We start from the raw sequence: 23,966 nt of genomic DNA, 5'->3' as shown, positions 1-23,966 counted from the left end.
CTTATATTTATTTGAATATCCAAAAACCCCTTCGAAATGATGATACACCTTCAAGAACAGCTGAGAACCCCTCTCCATTATGAAGATTAACCTAGCTTCTAGACAGGTCCCAAGATTTGCCTAAAAACACTAATAGGTCTTGGGGTAAAGGATGGGGAGGGGGCTCCTAACTTCCATTTGTCCTTTCTCATAGTTGACATCTGTTAAAAGTCATAAAGAAGTTCCCCTTAAGATTCCTAAGGCACTCAAGCCTGTGTGTCAGGAGAGGTGACAGAAAAGGAGGCTGGGGTGTTGGTAACAACAACAACAACAAAACCCTGGTATTTAGCCCTCACCAATTAGGAATTCTTTTGTCTAGGTGCCAAGAGAGTAACCATTTGGCAAATTCCATGACTAACCAGGCTTACAGAAAGCATCCTCTTGGTAAACATCTGATGTTACTTGCTAAGATCCACCAGGTATGAATATGGTCTTTATTTAACTTCTCTGGGCTTCAGTTTGCCAATCTGTAAAATCAAGCAGTCAAGACTAGATTCTTCTAGGGATACTTAAGGCTCTAAATCTATGCTCTTCTGACCTTTGGCCAAATGAGTTCATTTTCCAATCTTTCATTAGACAACATTCTTAAGCTACGTATAAGTGAGAAGAGGTGGTAGGGAAAGTGCTGACATTCCATGGACAGTCTACACTACCCTAGTGGCAAAAATCCCTTGCTCGGATGGCACAGATGACCTTTTGTTCCTTAAGGATTGACTCTTGGTATTACCCCAGAACACTCAGCAACAAAGGGCTTACTTAGGTGAAATGATTTCTCTGTACCCTTTAGGAAATCAACAAGCATTTATCAAGTACTTACTAGGTGCCAGATACTATGTGTCCCTCATGGACAGGATACAATGAAAGACAAAAACATGGACCCTGACCTTGGCCAGCTGTAATGTACATGAAGGCAGAGTACATTTTATTTATCTACCTACTTTTCCCAGAGTCTTAAACAGCACTCTGAAGACTATTGTTGTTCACTCATTTCAACTCTTTATGACTCCATTTTAGGGTTTTCTGGTCAAAGATACAGAAGTGGTTTGTTATGTTCTTTTCAAGTTCATTTTACAGATGAGGAAATGGAGGCAAACAAGGTTAAATGACTTGCCCAGGGTCACACAGCTAGTGTCTGAGGCCAGATTTGGACTCATGAAGATCAGATAAATCTTCCTGATTCCAAGCTCAGTGCTCTATCCACTGTGTCACCCAGCTGTCCTACTCTGAATATTGTCAGTGCTGAAGAAATATCTACTGAATTTATTTGGATTATTCATCAGTTAAAAGGTGACCAAGTGAGGACTGATTCTTGATTAAGACCTTTCAGTGCCTACCTATTCTTCATTAATCTAAAAACCTCACTGTTTGACTTTTATTGTCCTTCACAGACTGGCTCCAGAATACCTCCTTATACTTATTTCATATTACTATATGTTCCAGCCAAATTGGCCAGTTTGCCATTTCCTGATATTTCCCCTATCCCTAGAATATTCTCTCTCTCTCTCTCTCTCTCTCTCTCTCTCTCTCTCTCTCTCTCTCTCTCTCTCTCTCTCTCTCTCTCTCTCTCTCTCTCTCTCTCTCTCCCCTCCCTCCACTTTTACCTCTTCACATCCTTTTCTTGCTCCATAGTTGAGCAACTGGCTCTTAAAAGAAGTCTTTCTTGTTTCTACTCAGTTATTGTTAAATCGATCAAGTAAATACTTATCTGTATATATACTTATCTGTATAATGTAAGCTTTTTGAGGACAGGGACTGGTCTTCGTTTTGTCTATATGTCCTTGAGACCTTGCACATATTAACCATTTAACAAATACTTGTTGAATTGAATTTTCAAAATATCAATGAATGACCTTAATTCTAATCAATGCGTTCTCTGTTCTGAAAAAGCCTGAGGGAGCAATACTGACCTCAAAGAAAACAGGGTTTGCTTGTTAAAATTTTACTCAAGAAGACACACATAAAACCAGTGGGCAGTGTAAGTAATGGGCAATGCACATTTTCATTCTGAGTGAGCACCATTTCATGCTTTTCACCTCAATTGGTGCCAGATTAATGTCCTTAACATTGGAATATCCCAAATGAATCAAGAGAGAAGGCATTCAAGGCAGAACATCCCATTCAGTACTAGATAGACTCCATTCTGTTTTCACTTGGGATGAAACTATCAAGAAAACACAAATTAACCAAAACTTTGGGGACAGAATTTAGTGTAATTGAAATTATTCAATTTAGAGTAATTATATCCTCACTTAAACCTAAATTAAACATGCCAAACTGTAATTATCTTCAAGTTGATGTCTTGGAAAATTATCCCCCCATTTTGCCCTGACACTGTTGACGATCTTAAACTCTTAAGGCTGAGTCAAGAGGCCTCATCCCTTTCTTTGGACTAGAAGTCTTATGGATTGCTGTGCAATTATTTTAAGCCTCTTGAGGAATTGATAAGGGTACCATTATTACCATAACATCATATGCAGAGCTTATATTTTCAACATCAGATACCTCTAACTTAATATTACTATTAATGAGAATTAAAGGCAACAATAAATGGGGGGAAGACCTGTTAGTATTTTAGATAGAGTAAAGCTTCTGAAAAACAATTGTCAGTGCAACTTAAGGAGAGAAGGTGTCCAAGGCTTAAAACTATCCAGTTATGTTTCTGAACCATGCATCAAATAAGGTTTGTTTTTCAACCAGTTTAAAATTTTGAAAGATGCCCAGCAACAAGAAAAGGAAGCTATTGTTCCCTTAGCCTCTTGAAGTCTTGGTGATGTGTAGACACACAACTGAGATAGTCCAATTTTTTTTTTAATCCATGATGTCAACACTCCTGAAGGATTAGTCCCTGAAAGATTCCTATTTAACTAACCTTTTTGTCATTTGATTTGATTAAATTTAACAGCTGATGTGATTAAACTTGCAAGCTAGTTTATTTATCTTAATCTTTGGGACAGTAGATGGATATGATTTGCAAATGTATTGGTCAAAAATAGATGAGTTGAAATGTGCTGGGCTGGTATATTGTCAAATACACAATGAAAGTCTCTCTCTCTCTTTCTCTCTCTCTCTCTCACACACACACACACACACACACACACACACACACACACAAAACATATGAATATGCCTCCAGCCTAGGAAAATATTCACATTAATACTAGAAGCAGTTCAGAGGAACCCTGGCCGCCATCCCATCTGTTCCTATGAATTAAATTTAGAAATCATATGTAATATAGACATTTCTGTCTGAATATCATAAAACCCTGACACATCGAGGCTTTCATTAAAAAGCTCTGAGATGTGACTTGAATACCAATCTGTCTTAGTTAATTAGTATTTTCAGTTTAGCATATTCACTTTCAGACATATTGCTGTTTGCACATGGTAATTTAGGTAAACAGATACCATCCACAGCTGCATCAATTAACACTGCTAATCAAAACTGAATTCAGGTAATTAGGCCCATTTATGCAAAAATGTGTAATTTTGGGAGGAAAGCTAGATTCTTCAGGATTATGTCAATAAAGAGAAGGTTCTCTTTTTTCTCAAGTAAGATGGAGAAAGATTGGGAGAGATCATCATTAATATATACATCACACAGAGTAAAATATCCGAATTAAATCTCAATATTTAATTGGTCTATATTTTGAGAAGTTGGGCCATATTTTTCATAAATGTTTGTTTCAGTGTTTCCACACAGAGAAGTTACTTTGGATTTGTCTAAGGGGTTTAATCACTATCACATAGGATTCATATGGTTAATGAATCAGAGTATTTATATAATTAGAAGTGACCGTTGGTCAAACTGGTTTTTTTTCCTATCTTACCCAGTATTTTCTATGCAGCTGCTTTCTATACTTCATTTTATGGCACACATTTTCCTTCCCTTCTGAAAAGTGGCTTTGTTTATCCATAGATTAATAAGAATGATTTCATTGTTCCTTCCAAGGAATTTCCTTCCTCCAACCACAAACCATACAAATCTGTTTTTCTTCCAGATCCCATCAAAAGACTATCAACTTTGCAAATGAATTCCACCATCAAATTCTGTTGTTCAGTTGTGTCTGACTCTCTGTGGCCCCATTTGGACTTTTTTTTGGGAAAGATACAGGAATGGTCTGCCATTTCCTTCTCCAGCTCATTTTACAGATGAGGAAACTGAGGCAAACAGGGTGAAGTGGCTTGCCCAGGGTCATACACCTAGCAAGTGTCTAAGGCCAGATTTGAACTCGGGAAGATGAATCTTCTTGACTCCAGGCCCAGCACTCTATCCATTACACTACCTAGCTGCCCTATCAAATTTTAGGACATGACCTAATTTTAGCAGGTGGTTGTCAGAATGGATAAAGTGCTGGACTTAATAAAAGGAAGACCTGAGTTCTAATACTGCCTTAGACACAGCCTCAGTTTCTTCATCTCTAAAATGAGGTTCATAATAGCATCTACCTCAAAGGGGTAATGTGAACATCAAAAGAGATATGACTTGAAAACCTCAACACACTGTATAAATGCTAGCTATTACTGTTATTATTACATGAAGAAATCAAATTTCATTACTTTATGAAAAATGCTGGTCAATTCATTAAATAAACCCTAATTCCCCAATGAGTTGGAAGCAAGCTACCAATCTGTTGGTGGTGATCTGATCAATTTGATAGAAAGAGTAGAAATGGATGATGAATACAAGGTTATGCCTTAGCAAAGCTCTTATGGTATTCACTTTGGGGGGGGGGAAAGCTCAGTGATTATGGACAAAGGGAAAAATGAGGAAAATGAAGAGCTATGTATTACAGCTAATTTCATTTTATGACTTTAGCTGTCAACCTTTGGGTCCATTCCCACTCTAAAATGGGCCTTCATAAGTCATATGTTTAGCTTAAAGTTCATTAAAGATTGTGGCATATGAAGGGTGGAAAAATCTACATATTACACCTGTCAATAGCTTGTCTTAGAAAATGTCTGCACCTAAAGAGAACACTATACACAGAGAGTTATGGGTTCAAAGATTAATGACCAAATTTAATCTACCATTTTGCCCATCACTGCCCAGCTCTTATTCTTAGAATAAGCCAATATAAGGCAGGATTGATTTTTCTGCAAAATAGCATGTTATCTTTTCTCAGATGGCAGTAATTGCTTTTCGCCTGGATACCATTTTTCGAAATTATTTTTTTTCATCTTCCATAGAGTTTGTGCATAACATAAACAATTGGACAATTAACTCTGGGATACTCTTAAGAAGAGCTGGCTAATGAAGCCAGTGCCAACTCACCCATTTCAAGAACCCTCATTTAAAAATGCCACAACACAATTTTCGATGTTCTAATGAACCACTCACTTCAATTAAGCTGTGAGAGTTATAATAGGGATACCCACAACTTTGGAAGGTTCTTGGCAGGTAGGTTTGAAGGATTTCCAAAGAAAAACTTATCAGAACAGCTTACAATATTTTGCTGAAACTGAACTGGGGGTAGGGGGAAAAGCTTTGTCAATTTTGCTATTTTTCCATTAATTGAACTGCTATCCTTAATATGCGCTGAGGACAATGAGTAATACCCATGAGAGAAAGGGGAGAAAGGAAATTTCATTACACATCTGTACTTAATGAGTAATTGCAAACAGTCTTCATCTCTTACCTCCCCTGCTTTATCTCCAAAGGGAGATCAATCTTGTACTTATTACTGTCCTCAAACCCAACAGCTTCTTGCCCATGTTTTAATACATCCCTTTATTTAGAGCATGATAATAATATTAAAAGTAATAATAAAAACCTGACACATATAATCCTTTGCCATTTACAATGAGCTCTGAAGACATTTCTTTCTATTCATCTTGGTCATTTCTTATGAAACATTCCTCCATTTATGAGCTATGTGACTTTGGGCGAGTCATATCCTCTCAATGGCCCTCACTTTCCTCATCTGCAAAAATAAGGGTTTGAATTAGGTGGCTTTTATGGTCCCTTTCCACTCTAACTCTATGGTTTTAGGATAGAATGATTTTATGGTCATCTGGTTTATTCATGCCCAAGCTACACAAGTTCCTGTTACCCTGGAAGTCCCTGATAGCCACTGCAATGATAAAAGATTCCCTCCTTCCAAAAACTACCTGGCATTCATTTTGTATATATTCTGTATATCTTCATATATGTATGGATTGTTCCCCCTGATAGAATGTAAACTCTTTGGCAGTAGGGACTATTTGAGTTCTATTGCTGTATCCTACTTAAAGCCTGGCACAGTGCCTAGCATACACTAGGGTCTTAATAAATTCTTGTTGATTGATTATATCTGCCTATAGACCATGAGATCCTTCAGGGCAGGGACAGTTTGATTTCAGTCATTATATCTGTAGTCCCAGTCACAGTGCCTGAAACATAGTAGGGGGGTTTAACAAATGCTTAATGATGAAAGTTAAAGCAATGTTTCTAAAGCAGTCTTCTTTATTCTCACAGAATGTATAAAAGGGACAGGGAGAGACAGCAGCATACTGGAATTTAGATCTAGAATATTTGGGTTTGAACTCTGCCTCAATCACTTGAATAGCTTTGTGATATCATATATGTAATTTAAACTTCTTAAGCCCTCGGTTTCTCATCTGAAAAATGGGGTCCTTAGCACTCAGAATGCCTACTTTACAGGGTTTATTCTGAGCAAAGTGCTTGGAAAACCCAACGTGTATTAATCAATTTCCCATTATGTCCAGGTACTGGATATAAATGAAACAATCCCTTATCTAAGGGACCTCTGAATTCTTCAGAATGTGATCTCCTTGAGGGGAGGGACTATTTATGCCTTCCTTTCTATCCCCAGTGGTTAGCACAATGCCTACCTAGCACATGTGGTTGTTCAATCATGTCAGACTCTTTGTAACGGACCCACTAGGAGCATAATAAATGTTTGTTGCTCTACTGCAGGCATTTGGTTCCTGTTTCTGCTAAGTGTTGGATTAGATGGTTGCTAACATCTCTTCCTATTCCAATTTTGATAATTCTGTGCTACTTTTAGTAGGGAGAAGGAAGGAATACAGCATTGTAAAACCATATATAAACATAATTAGAACACTGGGCCTGGTATCAAGAAGACCTGAGTTAAAATCCATCCTCATACACTTCCAAGCCATGTGACCTTGGCAAAGTCACTTCATCCTGTTTGTCACAGTTTCCTCATCTATAAAATAAGTTGGAGAAAGAAATGGCAAATCACTCCAGTAACTTTGCCAAGATTTGCCATGGTCCATGGCGTCAGAGAGAGTCATGACAACAACTTATACATGTAGGCTAAAATGACTTATTAGGGATGAGGATAAGATGTGATCTCACTGGTACAGGGTACTTCCAAGTAAGGAAACTCCTTCTACCAATGCAGGTCAGGATCATCTCTGAAACTTATAGTCTTAGATTGCTGCTTACAGCACTGGGAAAGTAGGATCTCTATCCACTACACCATCCTGACTCTCGATATTACTTATTATTATGGTACAAGTAAAAAGGACAGGACCATAATTATCCAGATGGACCAAAGGGACGTTTGTGACATGCTTATAGGCCATTGGAAACTTAGTACTAGGATCCTAACCTATGCAGCAAATGTAAAAAAAGTTAATCCTAGAGTATGTGTATTGGTAGAGAATCAGCATGACACTACTAGAAATAAGTCAACTGGCCCTTACTCACTGCTTCTTCTTCTGAGGTTATAGAATCATAGATTACGAGCTGCAAGGGAACTCAGAGGTCTTCTGCTCCAACCCTTTCATTTAACAGATGAGCAAACTGAGTTCTGGAGGGGTGAAGTCATTTGTCCAAGGTCATGGAGGTAATGAATAGTATCACAGAAACAACACGGATTTAAAAAGAAAAAAAAAACACAAAACACCATTTCTTTCCAGCTTACCACTTTGGAAGTATTGCCTATGAGAAACACTTTGAGTACCAGCAAGTTTGTTATTTCAACTAAAATAACAAGCAATCCAAAAGCCAATGACCTACATTGTGAATACCGCCCCCCCCCTTTTTAACGAGGAAGCCAACTCAACCAAGTGTACCATGAAAATATCAGATCAATTAATTTAAGCTTGTTAATGGAAAAGTAAAAAATATTTAAAACAGTAGGATAAAATGTCAGGGCTGAGCTTGGGCAGATCAATGGGGAACAAATTAATGGGAAATAAAGCAATATGGAGAATGAAGTAGACACAGGCAAATCAAATAAGCAGACTGAAGACATCCACACACACATCTGTGAGTATGTTTTTTGATTTTATATGTTTTTCCTTTCACTCTTTCCCTAATCCCTTGAACAGAAATAAACACAGAGACTTTATCTCTCCCCTTCCCACATTATTTCTTTAGTGTAAATGAGAGATTCTGGTCCTTTCATGAAAACAGAGAGTGAAACATTCTGCTAGACATAATAGCCCAGTTTTGAAAATTCTAGAATTTTCCTGCAAAAAAAAAAATGATCACTGCAAGGTTTCATTGATTTGAGACTGGACGGCAAGAATCGTTTTATTTTTCAGAAGACAGTATCGGATTTTATCTAAGTAAAAGCTAGGTTTCCTTTTTTTTTAAAAGGAACTATTTGTGCTCACATTGGGAATTTAATTTAATGTTAGTGTTTTCATAAACTTATCTCTTGCAATAAAACAAATCTTTCCTCATGAAACCAGTGGGCTTACACCTGTTATCTTTTTAGGTGAATAGCCTGAAAGCTCCAAACCTACACTTTTATCCAGGTAAAGTACAGAATGGTAAATTAGTTTCATCATAGGAATAGGGATAGGGATTGGATATGTGAATTCTGTAACATGGGAACTCCCAGATGAGGCAAATCCTTTTACCATAACACCCACTAATGTGTAGTAGAATGTAAATCTCTTTCAGGAGAATTAGGAAAAGATCCTCGAATTAAATAGATTTTAGTTAAACATATTATTTACCTATGCCATAAGGTAATTAATATCTACTTCCAAAGGGGATTGCAAAATAGTTTATTAATTTATTTTATTTCTTTATTTTTGCCAGCTGGTAGAACTAGGCCACTCTAACTGAAGTCAACTTTTTCATCACTGGTATTTCAATTCCTGGATTTTAAGTGGAAGCCTATCTTTCTGAAGGGTATTTAAAAAGCACATGAAAAGACTAGGCAAAAATCAAGTTTCACACCTCAGGCTCCTTAATTTTTCTACTACAATGCCTTGGACTTTTCTACCTTGACAGATTCGATGGGAGCTCTTTGATGAAAAAAGAGAAATACATTACATGTATGGAATGAAGAGGACATTTATTATCATTTTAATAGTTCACAGACACATAAAAGATGACTCTTTCCTTGTGTGTGGAGACTCTAAGAGACTAAAAATATTCCCTGACTTGGTCATAAAAGAATCTAATGAAATATGAACGAGCCATATAGTTTTTTTGAATCAATATGAATGTTTCACTTTTGACAAAGGATTTAAGAAAATGCAATGAGTAGAAAGAAAACCAGACCATTAGAGGATAAGTGAATATAGTGCCAATCTCAAGCCTTCTGTCCTTAATTAAAGTGTTCAATATAGCCATATAAGATCAAAGATCATGGAATATTTATTTCCCAGACGGTGGAAATCATCGTGTTTTGAAGGTGGCTTCTTAGAGATTGAGCCACCAATGAACATATTTTCACTTATTTTTCTAGATGAATCAAAGTAAGAAGCATTTAAATGGTTGGCACTGGGTTAGGTAGGACCCATCCACATCATTCATATCTTAACTCTTCAAGAAAACTCCCAGACTTCTTTCTCTATCAATAAGAAATACCTTCCATTGCCAAAGATCCATTTTATTCATTCTTTCCCTCTTCCTCATCCCTCCTTTTGGAATTCCTCGACTAAGAGTCCCCAGTCACCTATGCATTTCATTAGCTCTCTTTGCCAATGAGACAGTTTGACCAGAGCTAAATCAGGCTCTTTCAATAATAGCATTTCTCTGAGATGTGTGAAGATGAAAATTGGAAGAGGGGTTTTTATTATTATTATTTGAATGACATACCACTTTTGTAATGTTTGCATTTAAATTGGACAGAATAATTTAGCTTGGGCTTTTAATTTCAGAAGGGTTAATCACCCTAACAAAGGTCAATCAAACTTTAATCTTCAATAAAATTACTGCAGCTTCAATCACCTGAAGGACATTTATTATATTCCTATTTTCATGCAAAAGAATGCATTACTTTCATTATGCATCACTAATCTTCTAACTCTTTACATTAGCACATTCACCATTAACATTTTACTAAAAATATTAATTCCACTGAAACTCTGACAAGAGTTCATTTCTACACATCTCAGGAGATAATCCCGTTAAAGACCAGGCACTTCTGCTGGGAACTGCTTTCCTGGGTTCTCTAATCCACACTGACCTCTGATACTTCAAGGGAGTTCTAACAATACTGACTCTCAATTACACAAAACATCGTGCAGGTTTGGGTTAAAACAATAATAAATTATTTTAGTAACTTAATCCTTTCTTTTGTCTACAATGAGGTGGCTCAAATCAGTACATGATACAGACAAAAACAGTTGATTTTGAAAATAAAATACATATTCCCTTTGAACAATAGTTGAAACACCAAGCCAAATCCATCCATTGATTCATTGATTGATTCATTCATTCATTCACACTCACAAGATATTTATTGGAAGCCTAATAGGGATAATGTATTTCCCAGGTAGTGAAGGGAATATGGCGATGAAGGAGACTAAGATCTCAACCAGAGAATAATAGGATCTTTTAAGAAGGGATACCCAATAGAGAATGAAAGGATGCATCTAGTCATTTTCAGCTTTTAATATGAATCAAAAAGGATATGCCTGAATTAAATTTTACTGCAAAATGATCATAAGTAAAAATGGAAATAGAATTTTAATGCTATTTTAAAATCTCTTGGACCCTAAAAGTAAGACTTCTTTTAAATGAAAATCAAGTATATAGAGCATAGGACAAAATGACCCTGAAAATGAGTCATTTTGCGTCTTGATAAAAATTAAATTTAATGCTCCAACCCTCTTTTAAAATCATGTTTATTCAGCATTTTATTTCCATGCTACTTTGAAGATCAGGTAAAAGACCCATGGAAAGGTCACTTTAGACTAATTAAAAATGGAAGGACCTTGTCGGAAATTGTTTCCAAAACCATGTGCCCTGATGTTTAAAAGCAGTTCTTTTACTAGAAGACAGATAGGATGAGGCAAGAGATAAATGACTCCTTTTAGCTATGATATAGTGGCCTTGGTAACCCCTGAGTAGAAGTGGAAGGGTCAAACATGCTACTCCATTTATATTACAAATTGATTGCCTTGCTTTACAACAGTATTTTGACATAGCATAAATAAACTAGTTCTCCTCTCAGGATTTTCTGGGCTCCTTACTTTCATCTTCTGAGGCTGCCCACCATGCACACGCATACCTGCACACACAAACACACACCTACCTATTGTCAATATATTCACACTCATTAGCAACCTGGGAAGGTTGCAGTTTGGGTGGGGGCTCCACAGTCTGCCTGCACAACCTGGAAAAGCATCTTCATCTTTAAAAGGTGCCAAAGGCAAAAGGCTGACAGGCATTTGAAAAGGACAGATAATTTACAGAAACACAGGCATGTATAAAATTTGTGACAAACTCAGGTGACTGTTGTACCCATTCATGTTGAAGGCTGATGAAGCTGTCAAGGCTTTTCTTATAGCAAAACTGGAATTTTTGTAGAAATAAAATATAATTACAACAAGTATACCTATCTCCGCATTGTTTTCTTCTTAGAGCTAGGTTGATACAATGGGAGAAAATTCAGGCAGTGCTTTTTATATATGCTACAGTGGCAAATCGGTTAATGCCAAATAACAAAACCGGTTTTGTCTGCTTGAAATAGAATTAAGTTTTAATTTGGAAGTTTAATAAAGATTAGCTATTCAGTTCATATTGAAATAACTATGTATTAAAATCATAGAAGGAAGAATTCTCAAACCAATTTCTGAATGCCAATTTTTCCTTCTTTTAAAATAGTCCTTGCTTGGTATTATATTAATATACAAATCAATTTGAGACTATGCCACAACTGCTCTAGAAATTTAGAGTTGATTTCATATAGCATCCTGTAAAAAAGAAAGGAAGAGAGAGAGAGAGAGAGAATGACCAAAGCCCACCAAGCTACCACAAACATAGCTGAACCAAAAAACCAAAAAGAGTGGAATGATGATAAATCGAACATACCTTAGGCTGGCCAAGTTCAGACTTCCTCATCTTGTCTTCTCCCAGAACAAAAGTCGTGTCTTCCTAGCTTGTGATCTCTGGGACAATGCCATGATATTGCCAGCAAAATTTTCGATTAAACTTCTCCGATGTGGTTGCAACTTTGTTAATTACGATATTAGCCAGCTGGCGGGATGCGATCCGTCACCCACTGTAAGACAGCCAGACAACGCGACATCTAATCATTGCAACCAGAGCAGATAAATTTTGCTCCTTTCTCATACGTGTCACAGAGTCTATCCCTTCTGACCCTCTACACAGCCATCGACTGTCAAATTTAGATTCAGCGAGCTCCCGAGCTTTTCTTTATCCCTGCCTTAGATCTGAAACTCCTGGTTATCAGGAAGACAAGCGTCACCAGCTGTCTCAGCGCAGGAAGGCAATCCGGTGAATGGTACTTATTATCTTCCATTGCTTTTTGAGGAATGACAAGATTGATTTGGGACCAAGACACATCCATATCTCAGGCACAGTTCTTAGGGTTCTAGTTATGACCCCTCATATATGTAAAGTTACAATGGAGATTCTGACCTGAACTAATTATTAAAGGATATGAGATATATTAAGATAGGAGAATATCATTTGAAAAATGTCTCTTTTAAAGATGGGCTGGTCATTTGAATCTCCTCTTCTTCTTGGCACATGCACATGTGTACACACACACACACACACACACACACACACACACACACACAAATATGTGGAGAAGTTGGTGCCCAAGAGACCTCACTTCACAGTTCGGTAGCCTTAATTCAGCTCATAGAAGCTGTTATCAGACATTATAGGATTGTCTCTACCCCCTCCTTTTTCATCTAGATAGATAGTCTATAAATTCCAATTCTCGGAACCCACCCTTGCGTGAAAGCCCAAATCATATAAATAAGCAGTATGATATGAAACAAATTTGGCAATCCCAGCTAAATTTGCAAAGTTAATCAACATAGTATCTCTAATATTATTATTTCATTTTGATCTTTTTTTTGTTTTTTGTTATTGGCCATGGCAGAATCCTAGGTCCAGGCTGCTGTCCCTCCCCTCCCCAAACAAAATAAAGCAAACAAAAACAATGAAGCATACAGGAATGTGGGAAGAAACATTTGCTTATTATCACAACCACTTCTATACATAGTTTAAACAATAATGTTAAAAAATCAGACTCCCAAAGAGTTACTCTGTCTACATGATGCCATCCATAAGTAGATCAGCTGATTTTAAAAATAATAATTGACTTTATTTTTTTATTTGTCTCTACAGAAAAGACCACTTGCTTGAACACTGCATAGATGAAGACTCAAATGACATTGGTATAAGAAGAATTCAACTGTGGAGCTATAAGTATAGGGAAAGGATGTAAAATGTGACAGGGAGAATTTTATTCATTAGCAAATTAATTGGTAGCACTTTCTGAGACTGCCTAATAGTAATCAGTTAAAAACTAAATCATGCCTTATGGTTTCCTTTGAGAGAACCATTTTGCAAAATTATATAAGCATTAAATCCATTTTGGACCCCAAAGGAATCAGAATGATCATCTATAGCTATGAAAATGGAAATGACCCACCCTTAATAAAAGTAAATGATGGCATATAATATATGCATGTAATCTAGATTTATAATTTATTTTCACCTCAAGAAGTCATCATCTACTATTTTAACACAATATCCTAAAGTCAATGTAATAAATTCTACTCTCATCCCTTTTTAAAAGCATTAGGTGGACAAATGTTTTAAATAAATGGATAAATGGCTAAGTGAACTTAATTAGAAATGGAGAAGCAGTATGGTACAGTGGATTGAAGGTTGTCCTTAAAGTCAGGATGATGGGTTCAAATTCTGCCTCTAACACATACTAGCTGTATGACCCTGGCCAAGTCACAGGCTTTTTAGACCCCTAAAACACAGCCTTAGACTACAAGTTAGGAATACTCTGCCCTGCCTCCCCCAAACAGATACAGGTATACAGGGGGTGCATTTTCAAAGAATCTTGGAAACTGCACCTTCCTCATGGGGTAGGCCATTTCTTCCCACTAACGGTTCCTCTAAAAGGAAAAAAGGCTACCCAGAATTCTGATGACACTAAGTTGGTGAGGAGGGAACAATGGTCAGGACTGACCTTCCCCCAACCAATACTCATGGAGAACCCATGAATCAAGCAATCAGAACCATCCAAATTTCTTGTGGACATTAAGGAGGGGATCTGATTTTCATATAAGAAAAAGAAAGTCAAGAATCAAGAGATTCTTGAGAGTAGCAGCAGGTTGGCAGATGTTGCTCTAGACCAAGAATAATATAAATGGCTTTATTTACATCATTTATGTGGAATCATCTATAAAGTAGTATATAACACCAGACACAATTTCTCTGTCCATGAAATTCCCACGCAAAGTCACTGGATCATATGTTAAAATGAAATTGCATCAAAACAAACTCCTTTGGGAATCAGAAAGCTTGACACAATAACTCTGGTTGTAGGGTTTCATTCAACATTTCTGTAACAAAAAACTATTCAAACAAATTGAGAACGCATTGGTTAAGAGCCCCAAAGCATTCTAAATAAAGAATTCTCTTAAGATTTCAAATTCTGTGTTTGAACAGCATTCATTTCTTGGCTATTCATAAATCAATCCAAACTCAAAAAGCCATGTCAACTAAAAAACAAAGCCTATGACATTTCTTACCACTAGTTATTTAGGATAAGCCATATTCTTGGTGTGTATCTTATGTCTTTCGTATCAATAACAGACCTCTCAAATTCATTACGTTACATTTAGCAATGGGAGGTAAGGCCAGAGTGAAAAATGTTTTGATATAGGAGATGAAAGTAATTCCCCAAACTTGGAATAAATGGATTTTTTGTTCCTCCCCAGACAAGAATAGGAAATAAGATTTCAAATACAAATCACCATTTTCTTACTGAAGGATAGTTTAGATTACTAGGTAACTGTTTACAAGGCTAGGGAGAAACCTATACCATCTATCAAGAAGCCCCAGGTGCAAGCAGGTATTGTGTGAGTGGGCAGACCTATAATCCTATCCATGTGCCAGGCACAAGTGCAAAGATGAGTCTTTTCTTTAACACCTGTGCCTTGGCTAGCTGCATCCTCCAAACTGGATTATTTTCTAACACTCAGCTAATCCCAACTGGCAAAGAAAACTGGATATCTTATTGCTGTTGTCTAAAACTATGCCCACTCCACACAGCAACCACAAAACCAATAGCTAAAATAATTCGAATCTGTATAGCATTTCATGGTTTACAAAGGGTGAGAGCAAGCTACATGCAAAACAAATGAAAAAATACTGATACAAAATGGAGTTAAGGAGATTATCAAATAAATGTGCAATTGGGAAGAAAAGAAATATATGCTTGTCACATGGCATGGGTGTAGTATGACTGTCAGATAGCTTAGGTTTTCCACTGGTATCCTCATAGTTTCAGGATAAAAAAGATATTGGGTGGATCCCCTAAAGTAAATTTAGGGGAGTTGCACAGAATGGACTCTAATGGATGGATTGAGATCTGTATCATTGGAAGGCATTTTCATATTGTTAAGACCACAGATCCTCTGGAGCATTTGAATATTGAGGCTATAGTTATTTCTCATGTCATGACTACCCAAGCTTGGTTGTGCAAGCACTGGAAATGTTTTTTTTTTTAATTTAGGAGGTAGAAGTAGATGGTGAGAGGCATTGTTCTGATGAAGATATACCACTTGGGAAGTGGTTCTTAACCTGTGGTCTGTGAAATGTTTAAAATGCTTTGATAGCTACTTTTCAATATAATTGGTTTCCTTTATAATGCTATGAATTTTATTTTATGTATTATTCTGTGAAGCTCTATAGGCTTTACCATACTATCAAAGGGGTCAAGGACAGACACAAATAATAACAAGCCAGCAAGCATTTGTATAGTGTTTGCAAAGTGCTTTGCATACATATATTATCTCATGTGAAAAATATGGCTCCACTGTACCTTGGCGTATGCTGGCTTTGGGTCTGAAATGTTCAACTATTTCTTTAAAAGATTTTTATAGGACCATGGAAGTGTTTATTTCCTTGATCAGTTTTAATATTTTAATGTTCATGTTTAGTCCCACTGTTCACCAGCAAGGCATTTGAAGTCAGAGGACCTGGGTTCAAATCTCAATTCTGCTAAAGGCTAACTCTGTGACTCTTGGGCAAGTTATTTTGCCTCTGGAGGGTATTAGATGAGACCTTTAGGGTCCGTGTTACCTCTTAATTTAAGATCCTCTGACACTTTCACCAGGTCCTCTTTATGTCTTCTTTGTTTTCCTTTTACCTGCCTTTGAGCCTGCTTAAAAAAGCTCCCTCTTTTTGAAATTATCTTCTCTCTCTACCTCTTATTCTCCATTTAAACGAGTTCTTACTTCTTCATAATTTAATTCATTCCTAACATATCATCATGAAGCCTTCCCAGATGGATCAGAGGTAACTGGTTCCTTGCAAGAGTCACTTCCACCAATCTCCACCTGAACAAAGTAAACACTTGCCTTTAACACCCCAAAGTGCACCTGCCCTTCAATTCAATAAACTTTTATTAGGCACCTACTATGTGCCAGACACAAGACAGTCCCTACCTTCATGGAGCTTAAAATCTAATTGGGGGGCTAGGGGAAGAAAATGCAAACATACATACACATAGAGTTATATACTGGGTAAATAGGAAATAATTAATATAGTGAAGGCACTGGAATTGAGAGGTTGAGGAGGCTTCTGGTAGGATATAGGATTTCAGTTGGGACTTAACAGAAGCCAGAGCATCCGTAGTCAGAGGGGAAGAGAGAGAGAGCATTCCAGGCATGGGGAATAAAGCAGAGAGAATTCCAGAAAATGAAAAATGGAGGGTCTCCTATGTGGAACAGCCAGAACACTGGTGTCACTGGATGGAGGAGTAGCTATTAGGGAGTAAGGTGTAAGAAGACTGAAAAGGTTGGGGAGGGGGCCTGGATCCAGAAGGCCTTTGATGTATTCATGAAGGGGACACTTCACTCCATTCCTAGATTGGATTGGCTTTTTGAACTGCTTTCTTTAGCTCTCGTTGATGGCCAACTGTATCACTGTGTCTGACTTTAAGCTTGCATTCCCATATGGCAGTGACTAACTATCTCAGTGGTATAGTCTGTGAAGAGGAGGAGCTATGGCCAGCTGTGGTTTGGGCTGGGTTCTGCTCCTAATTAGGTTTATAACCTTGAGTAAATGATTTCAATTCTCTCAGCCTCAGTCTACTCATAAAACAAAGAGGACAGACTGATATCTAAGATTCCCTTCCAGTTCTAAGGGACTTTGACTCTAGGAATCTAGCTGAGGAACTAACACAATTATTTAGTTGATAATGATTACTAGAAGTTTAAGGATTCAGTGGACAGAGCAGAGGATTAGGAAGTGGGAGACCTAGGTGAAAATCCCAGCTCTGCTACTTTCTAACTCTGTGACCTCACTTAACCTCTCTAGGCATCAGTTTTCTTATCTGTAAAATATGGATCACTTGCCTCAGTTTCCTCATCTGTCAAATGAGGTGGAGAAGGAAATGGCAAACCACTCCAGCATCTTTGCCAAGGAAACCCCAAATAGGGTCACAGTGTCAAACATGACTGAAATGAATGAACAACAAAAAATATGGGGGCTGGATTCTCTGGCATCTAATGTCCCTTCCAGATCGAATTGGTTCTGCTACTTACTACCTATGACTTTGGGCAAATCAATTGACTTCTCTAGGCTCCTCAGCCAATATTTCATCATCTGTAAAATGAGATCTTGAGGGAAAATGCTGGATTTAGAGACAGAAGACTCTGTGTTCAGATACCAGCTCTGATAGTTGTTATGTGTGTGATGTTGGATAATACCCCTGGGCCTCAGTTTTCTTGTATGTAAAATCAGAGGGCTGGACTAAGTGGCTTTTAAGGTCCTTTCCAAATCTATGAATCTATTAACCTAATAAAATACTTTCTAAAATACTAGACTTGTAATTTAATCAGAATAAGTGAGGAACCAGTACAGATGCACACCTGTTCTGCACTTTTCTGTCTTAGAGAGTTGCTAGGGGCACTAGGATTTGCACATGATGTCACAACCAGTGTCAGAAGTGGGATACACACCCAGCTCTTCCTGACAGCAAGGCTGGCTCTCTACTATGTGACCCTGCTTCTTAATAAGATACTTAGCATTTTAGAAACATTTCTATTTGGCCTTCTTGGATGAACATTCAGGTCTAACTTCCTTCTTACAATATTCATTTTGGGGAACCTTCTTTTCCCCAAAAATATTTACTTGACAAATTTTGATTCACTTGTTCACAAAAAATAATTCTGAAAATTTCCACTTTAGGTAAAACTTCCCTCCCCTTATTCTAAGCAAACACCATCAAGAGACTACAAAGAAGGGGAGAAGGCAGCATACCAGCCATCCTGACTTATTTTAAATAGCATCAAACAATGATCTATATTTGCAGGGAGAAATAACAACTAGTTCTTTCCATTTGCTAAATGTTCTACTTTTCCAGAGCAAATATCATAATGAAATGAATGGCTCTAATGAATGGTAAGTGGTGATGGTTGAGGGGAGATGGGGATGTGTGCTACAGCGGAATTTACAGAAAGCAAAAATAACCTTTTGCAGAGGTAAACCAGGACAGAGCATGAAAAATAACAAGCCTTATATTGGACTTCTCGAGAAAGGTTTCCATTTTATTTTATTTTCTCTCTCTCTTATGCTCATCTCTGTGCATTGGCCACATTTGACAATTAGTCTCTTGAAAACATGGGCCCAGTTTAAAAGACCTGTTTCTTCTCTAGGATTCCTGTGTGGAAAGAGCATGGGATTTGAAACCCAAAGACCCTAGCTTTAAATCTCAACTCTGTCTGACACTTGTGGTCTATGAGATCTTGGGTAGATCATTTCTTTCTGAGCTTCAGCTTTCTCTTCTGTAAATTGAAGAGGCTATGCTAGGTGGTCTTGAAGGTCTCTTCCCAACTTAAGGTTTATGGTCAAATTCATTGTATACAAAGGCAAGAGAACCAACATCTGACTTTTTAATGAGGAAAGTTTACGATAGGCTTAGATAAACAATGGCAAAAATCCACAAAACTTTGTTGTGGGATCATATGTCTAAGGTGGTATGCTGATACCACCAGCCCCATCATTTTTACAGATGTGAAGAGTAAAGCTCAGAGAGTTTCTTGTACAAAGTCACTCTCTCAGTATCACAGATCTCCAATAGAATCAGTCCTCTGAAGCTATCTAGTCCTACTCCCTTATTTTTACAGTTAAGGGAACTGAGGCTGAGGACAATTAAATGCCCTAATTAAGGTTTTACATAAGAGAGAAGTCACGAACCCAGACACAGAAAAAGGTCACTTCCCACTCTTAAATATACGCACCAAGTGGTGCAGTGGATAGAGTGCTGGCCGGGAATCAGACTTCCTGAGTTCAAATCCAGCCTCAGACACTTACTAGCTGTGTTATCCTGGGCAAGTCACTTACTCCTTTTTGCCTCCATTTCCTCATCTATAAAATAAGATGGAGAAGGGAATGGCAAACCACTCCAGTATCTCGGCCAACAAAACCCCAAAATGGGGGTATGAAGAGTCAGACATGACCAAAAATGATTCAACAACAACATGGCCCCTGTAGAAGGAAAGCCAGCAGGGCCTACTAGAAAAAGAACTGTATTTGGAGTCAAGAAAATTGAGTTTGAATCCCTAAACCAAAGAAAAACTCATGTTTTCTTTTTCATCACAACACCAAGGCATTTATGATTCATATTCATTTAGTTTACCCCAAAGTGTAACAAGGCATGACGAAAATCCCTTCCTTTCACTTCCCTTTGATAAGTATGTGGCCAAATAACGGTTTCCAATTATTTTCAACACCATCAGTCAAGTATTTTTTTTTCTTTTAGAGGGATAATCAGTCAGAGGAAACGCTCTATCTTTGGTAAGAGCTGACGCCTCCACTCCCTTCAATTTTGGAAACATTTGCTAAATTCTTCATTTTCACACAATCATTAGAGTCTCCATATTGGAAGGGATCTTGGGTGATGAGTCTTTTTTAAAGTTAATCAATCATTTGATCGTCTCAAAGAGAATTTAAGGAAAAACAAAATGCACTTCAAACATGAAAAAAGTAATTAAGCAATAAGACACTCCGTGACCCTGGGCAAGTCACTTAAGCTTTTAGCATTCTGGACAACTAAGAATGTTCATTTCAAAGTGGGTGCTAACTGGTATGAGTGGAGGGAATTTCCTCACTGAGAGATCACAGTATCCATGAAATCAAAGGGCCATTACAAAGTAATTCTAACTGACATTTGTAGAGGCTTTACCCTTTTTTCTTCTTAACCATACTTTAATTACCAGTCTTAGTCTGTTTTCCATATAAAAATGAAATTTACATTTCTATATGTTATACATACATCCATAAATATATTTTATATATATATACAAACACATACATCCACAACACACACACATATATATGTGTATATATATATATATATGTGTGTGTGTGTGTGTGTGTGTGTGTATGTGTGTGTGTATACATACATATATGTGAAGCAAAGGGGCAGGATCATAGAGAACTGGGACTGCACGGGCCACCTAATTCAACCTCCTGATTTTACATATGGGGAAAGTAAATCTCAGGGTTAGGGAACCCTAGGTTCAAGTTTCACCTCTGACACACACTGCCAGTGTGACTCTGGACAAGGCACATAATTTCTCAGTGTCTCAAGCAATTCTCCAAAACTTTAAAGGGCAGGAAAAGGTGCTGATATGAACTGACAGAGTTTCTGCACTGGGAGTCCCTTATACCAATGAAATTACAGGGGCAGCTAGGCAGTGCAGTGGATAGAGCACCGGCTCTCAATTCAGGAGGACCTGAGTTCAAATCTGGCCTCACACACTTGACACGTACTAGCTGTGTGACCCTGGGCAAGTCACTTAAGCCTAATTGCCTCACACCACCACCAACAAAACCCCCCAAAAAACAAAAACAACAACAACAAATACCCCCCCACACACATTTCAAATTTAGTCATGTTGCCAAAGAAACCTCAGACAAAAAAAAAAAGAGAAGAGAAGAGAAGAGAAGAGAAGAGAAGAGAAGAGAAGAGAAGAGAAGAGAAGAGAAGACAAGACAAGACAAGACAAGACAAGACAAGACAAGACAAGACAAGACAAGACAAGACAAGACAAGACAAGACAAGACAAGACAAGACAAGACAAGACAAGACAAGACAAGACAAGACAAGACAAGAGAAGAGAAGAGAAGAGAAGAGAAGAGAAGAGAAGAGAAGAGAAGAGAAGAGAAGAGAAGAGCAATCAATCACAGGACCAATTTCTACAAAGACTAAAAAAAAATAACAAGATTGGAAAAATGGCTTGGGTACCAGTTTCAGGCACCAATGAGAAACCTTTGTCCTAAGACACAGGTAGCCACTCCTTTTTGTCTCAGAAGGTCCAGAAGGGACTATAACAACAGCAGTTGTGAAATTAAAAGTCACTTGCTCCTTGGAATGAAAACTATGGCAAATCTGGACAGCATACTAAAAAGCAGAAACATCACCTTGCCAACACAGCTCTACATAGCTAAAGCTATAGTATTTTTTTTCTAGTAGCAATGTATGGCTGTTAGATAAGGAAAGCTGAGCACCACAGAATCGATACCTTTCAATTGTGGTGCTAGAAAAGACTTTAGAGTGTCCCTTGGAGAGCAAGGAGATCAAATCAGTCAATACTTAAAAAAATGAATTCAGACTATCCACTGGAAAGTTAAATATGGAAACTGAAGCTTAAATATTATGGCCATATAATGAGAAGATGGGACTCACTTGAAAAAGTCCTGATTCTGGGAAAGACCGAAGGCAAAAGGAAAAGGGGACAGCAGAGGATGAGATGGATAGATATTATCATGGAAACAATGAATATTAACTGGGACAGATTTCAGGAAATAGTGGAGGGTAGAAGAGCCTGGTGTTCTGTGGTCAATGGGATCAGGAAGATTTGTGCATGACTAAAAGATTGAAGAACAAAGCTGTAACTGGGGGTTCAAATCAACCAAACTATACAGCAAATTCCCCAGTCCTATCAAGGATAAATTATAAAATACTACTCTCCATTTGGGAAAATAATAAACTCATACTCCTTTATGAGATATTACCTGATGGGTGGGGGCATCACTATAAAATAGAATGAACACCAACTCTGGAGTTAAAAATCCTGGGTGCAAATCTTGTTTTAGATGGCTTGTGACCTATGTGATTTTTGGAAAGTCACTATCTCCCTAAGCCTCAATTTCTTCATCTGCAAAATGAAGGAGTTGGAACGCACAGTGTCTAAGGTTCTTTATACTTCTACATCTGTTATGTTAAATTGATAGGGTCTTTGGCTAAGTGGAAGTCTGCTATACCCATAATTCCACTTTTGGAAAGTTGTTAACAGTTTTTTTTCCCCAAATCAAGCCTAAACTTGTCTCTTTGCAATCATCCCCTACAGTTGTTTGAGTGCTATTTGCCCCATTAGACTGTGAGCTCCTTGAGAATAGACCATCAGGATTGACAATTGAGGGATTATTGATCACTTTAGAGTGAGAAGTTTCAGTTGAATGCTGAGGCCAAGAACCATATTACACAATGTTTAGAAGAGAGTAAAAAGAATGAAAGGCACCTAGTATAGACATTCTCAAGGAGTTTGGCTGAGCAGGAAGAGGATATAGGACCAAAGCTAGTTGGGTAGTCAGACCAAATAAGGATTTTTAAAGGATGGAGATAAGGATGGGTATGCCTGTTGCCCACAGGGAAGGAGCTAATATATACAAATTGAAGATTAGACAAGATTTGGCATGATATTAGAGATTTGTTGGAGAAGATTGGAGGGAATGTAAAATCAAGGAGTAAAGATGAGGTGGTCTTTTGTAAGAAGAAGGACCAGGTTTCTATTCCAGACAGGAGTGGAAGAGATAGTAGGGGAAGATTTCTGAGTAATCTGGGAAGAGGAGGAAGGGGGGAAGTATCTAGCCTTTATGTAACTCACCCCTACCCTATCAAACACTCAGTGAATCACCTCCATTTTTTGGTAAGGTATAAGGCAAGCAAAAGGGTACAGGTAGAGGGTTTCTGTGGAGATTGGAGGACTGATGAGAAGATATGGAACAGCTGCTATGAAGAGTGGGTTAGGAAATAGATAAAGATATAGTAGAAAGATTTCCTAGACTGCAATGAGGGACCAGTTGAGATTAGATAACAGAAATTTGTGATAGGCTTCATCAGCACAATTTGTGACATTCTCAAGGTCTAGCAAGATATAATAAATTATGGGATAAGAGGGCAAGGGATTCCAATGTGGAGGATAGCACAGAGTTGAGGTGGTCCACCAAGGGTTCAAGGTCCAGAAAGGATAAATATATGGCTACTGCAGAGGTGATTGTTTGGTTAAGAAAAAGAGTGGAGGAGATCCAAGTTATAGTGAATTCAAAGACCATGGTTAAAGGTCATAAGGCAGAAGGAAAGATGAAACAATAAAAGATTATGATCAGATGAAGAAATTTCAGAGTTCTTGAGTCTGGAAATTGAACCTTTATAGGTGACATTATGATCAATAGTATAACCATCTGGGTAGAGTGG

The 23,966-nt window shown here is 37.7% G+C and overlaps 1 long non-coding RNA gene across 1 annotated transcript in view; it reads right to left on the bottom strand.

Moving 5' to 3' along the window:
* LOC122729128 overlaps positions 1 to 23,966 on the bottom strand; it is a 132,201-nt gene that overhangs the window by 29,162 nt on the left and 79,073 nt on the right. Inside the window, exon 5 of the long non-coding RNA XR_006353309.1 lies at positions 12,290 to 12,479. This is a non-coding gene — a long non-coding RNA (uncharacterized LOC122729128). The remainder of the gene's footprint in view (positions 1 to 12,289; positions 12,480 to 23,966) is intronic.

The sequence above is a fragment of the Dromiciops gliroides genome, chromosome 5 (genome assembly GCF_019393635.1).
Source record: "Dromiciops gliroides isolate mDroGli1 chromosome 5, mDroGli1.pri, whole genome shotgun sequence".
Lineage (NCBI taxonomy): Eukaryota > Metazoa > Chordata > Mammalia > Microbiotheria > Microbiotheriidae > Dromiciops > Dromiciops gliroides.
The sequence above is the reverse complement of the archived record's forward strand: the minus strand, read 5'-3'. Positions and strand labels throughout refer to the sequence as shown.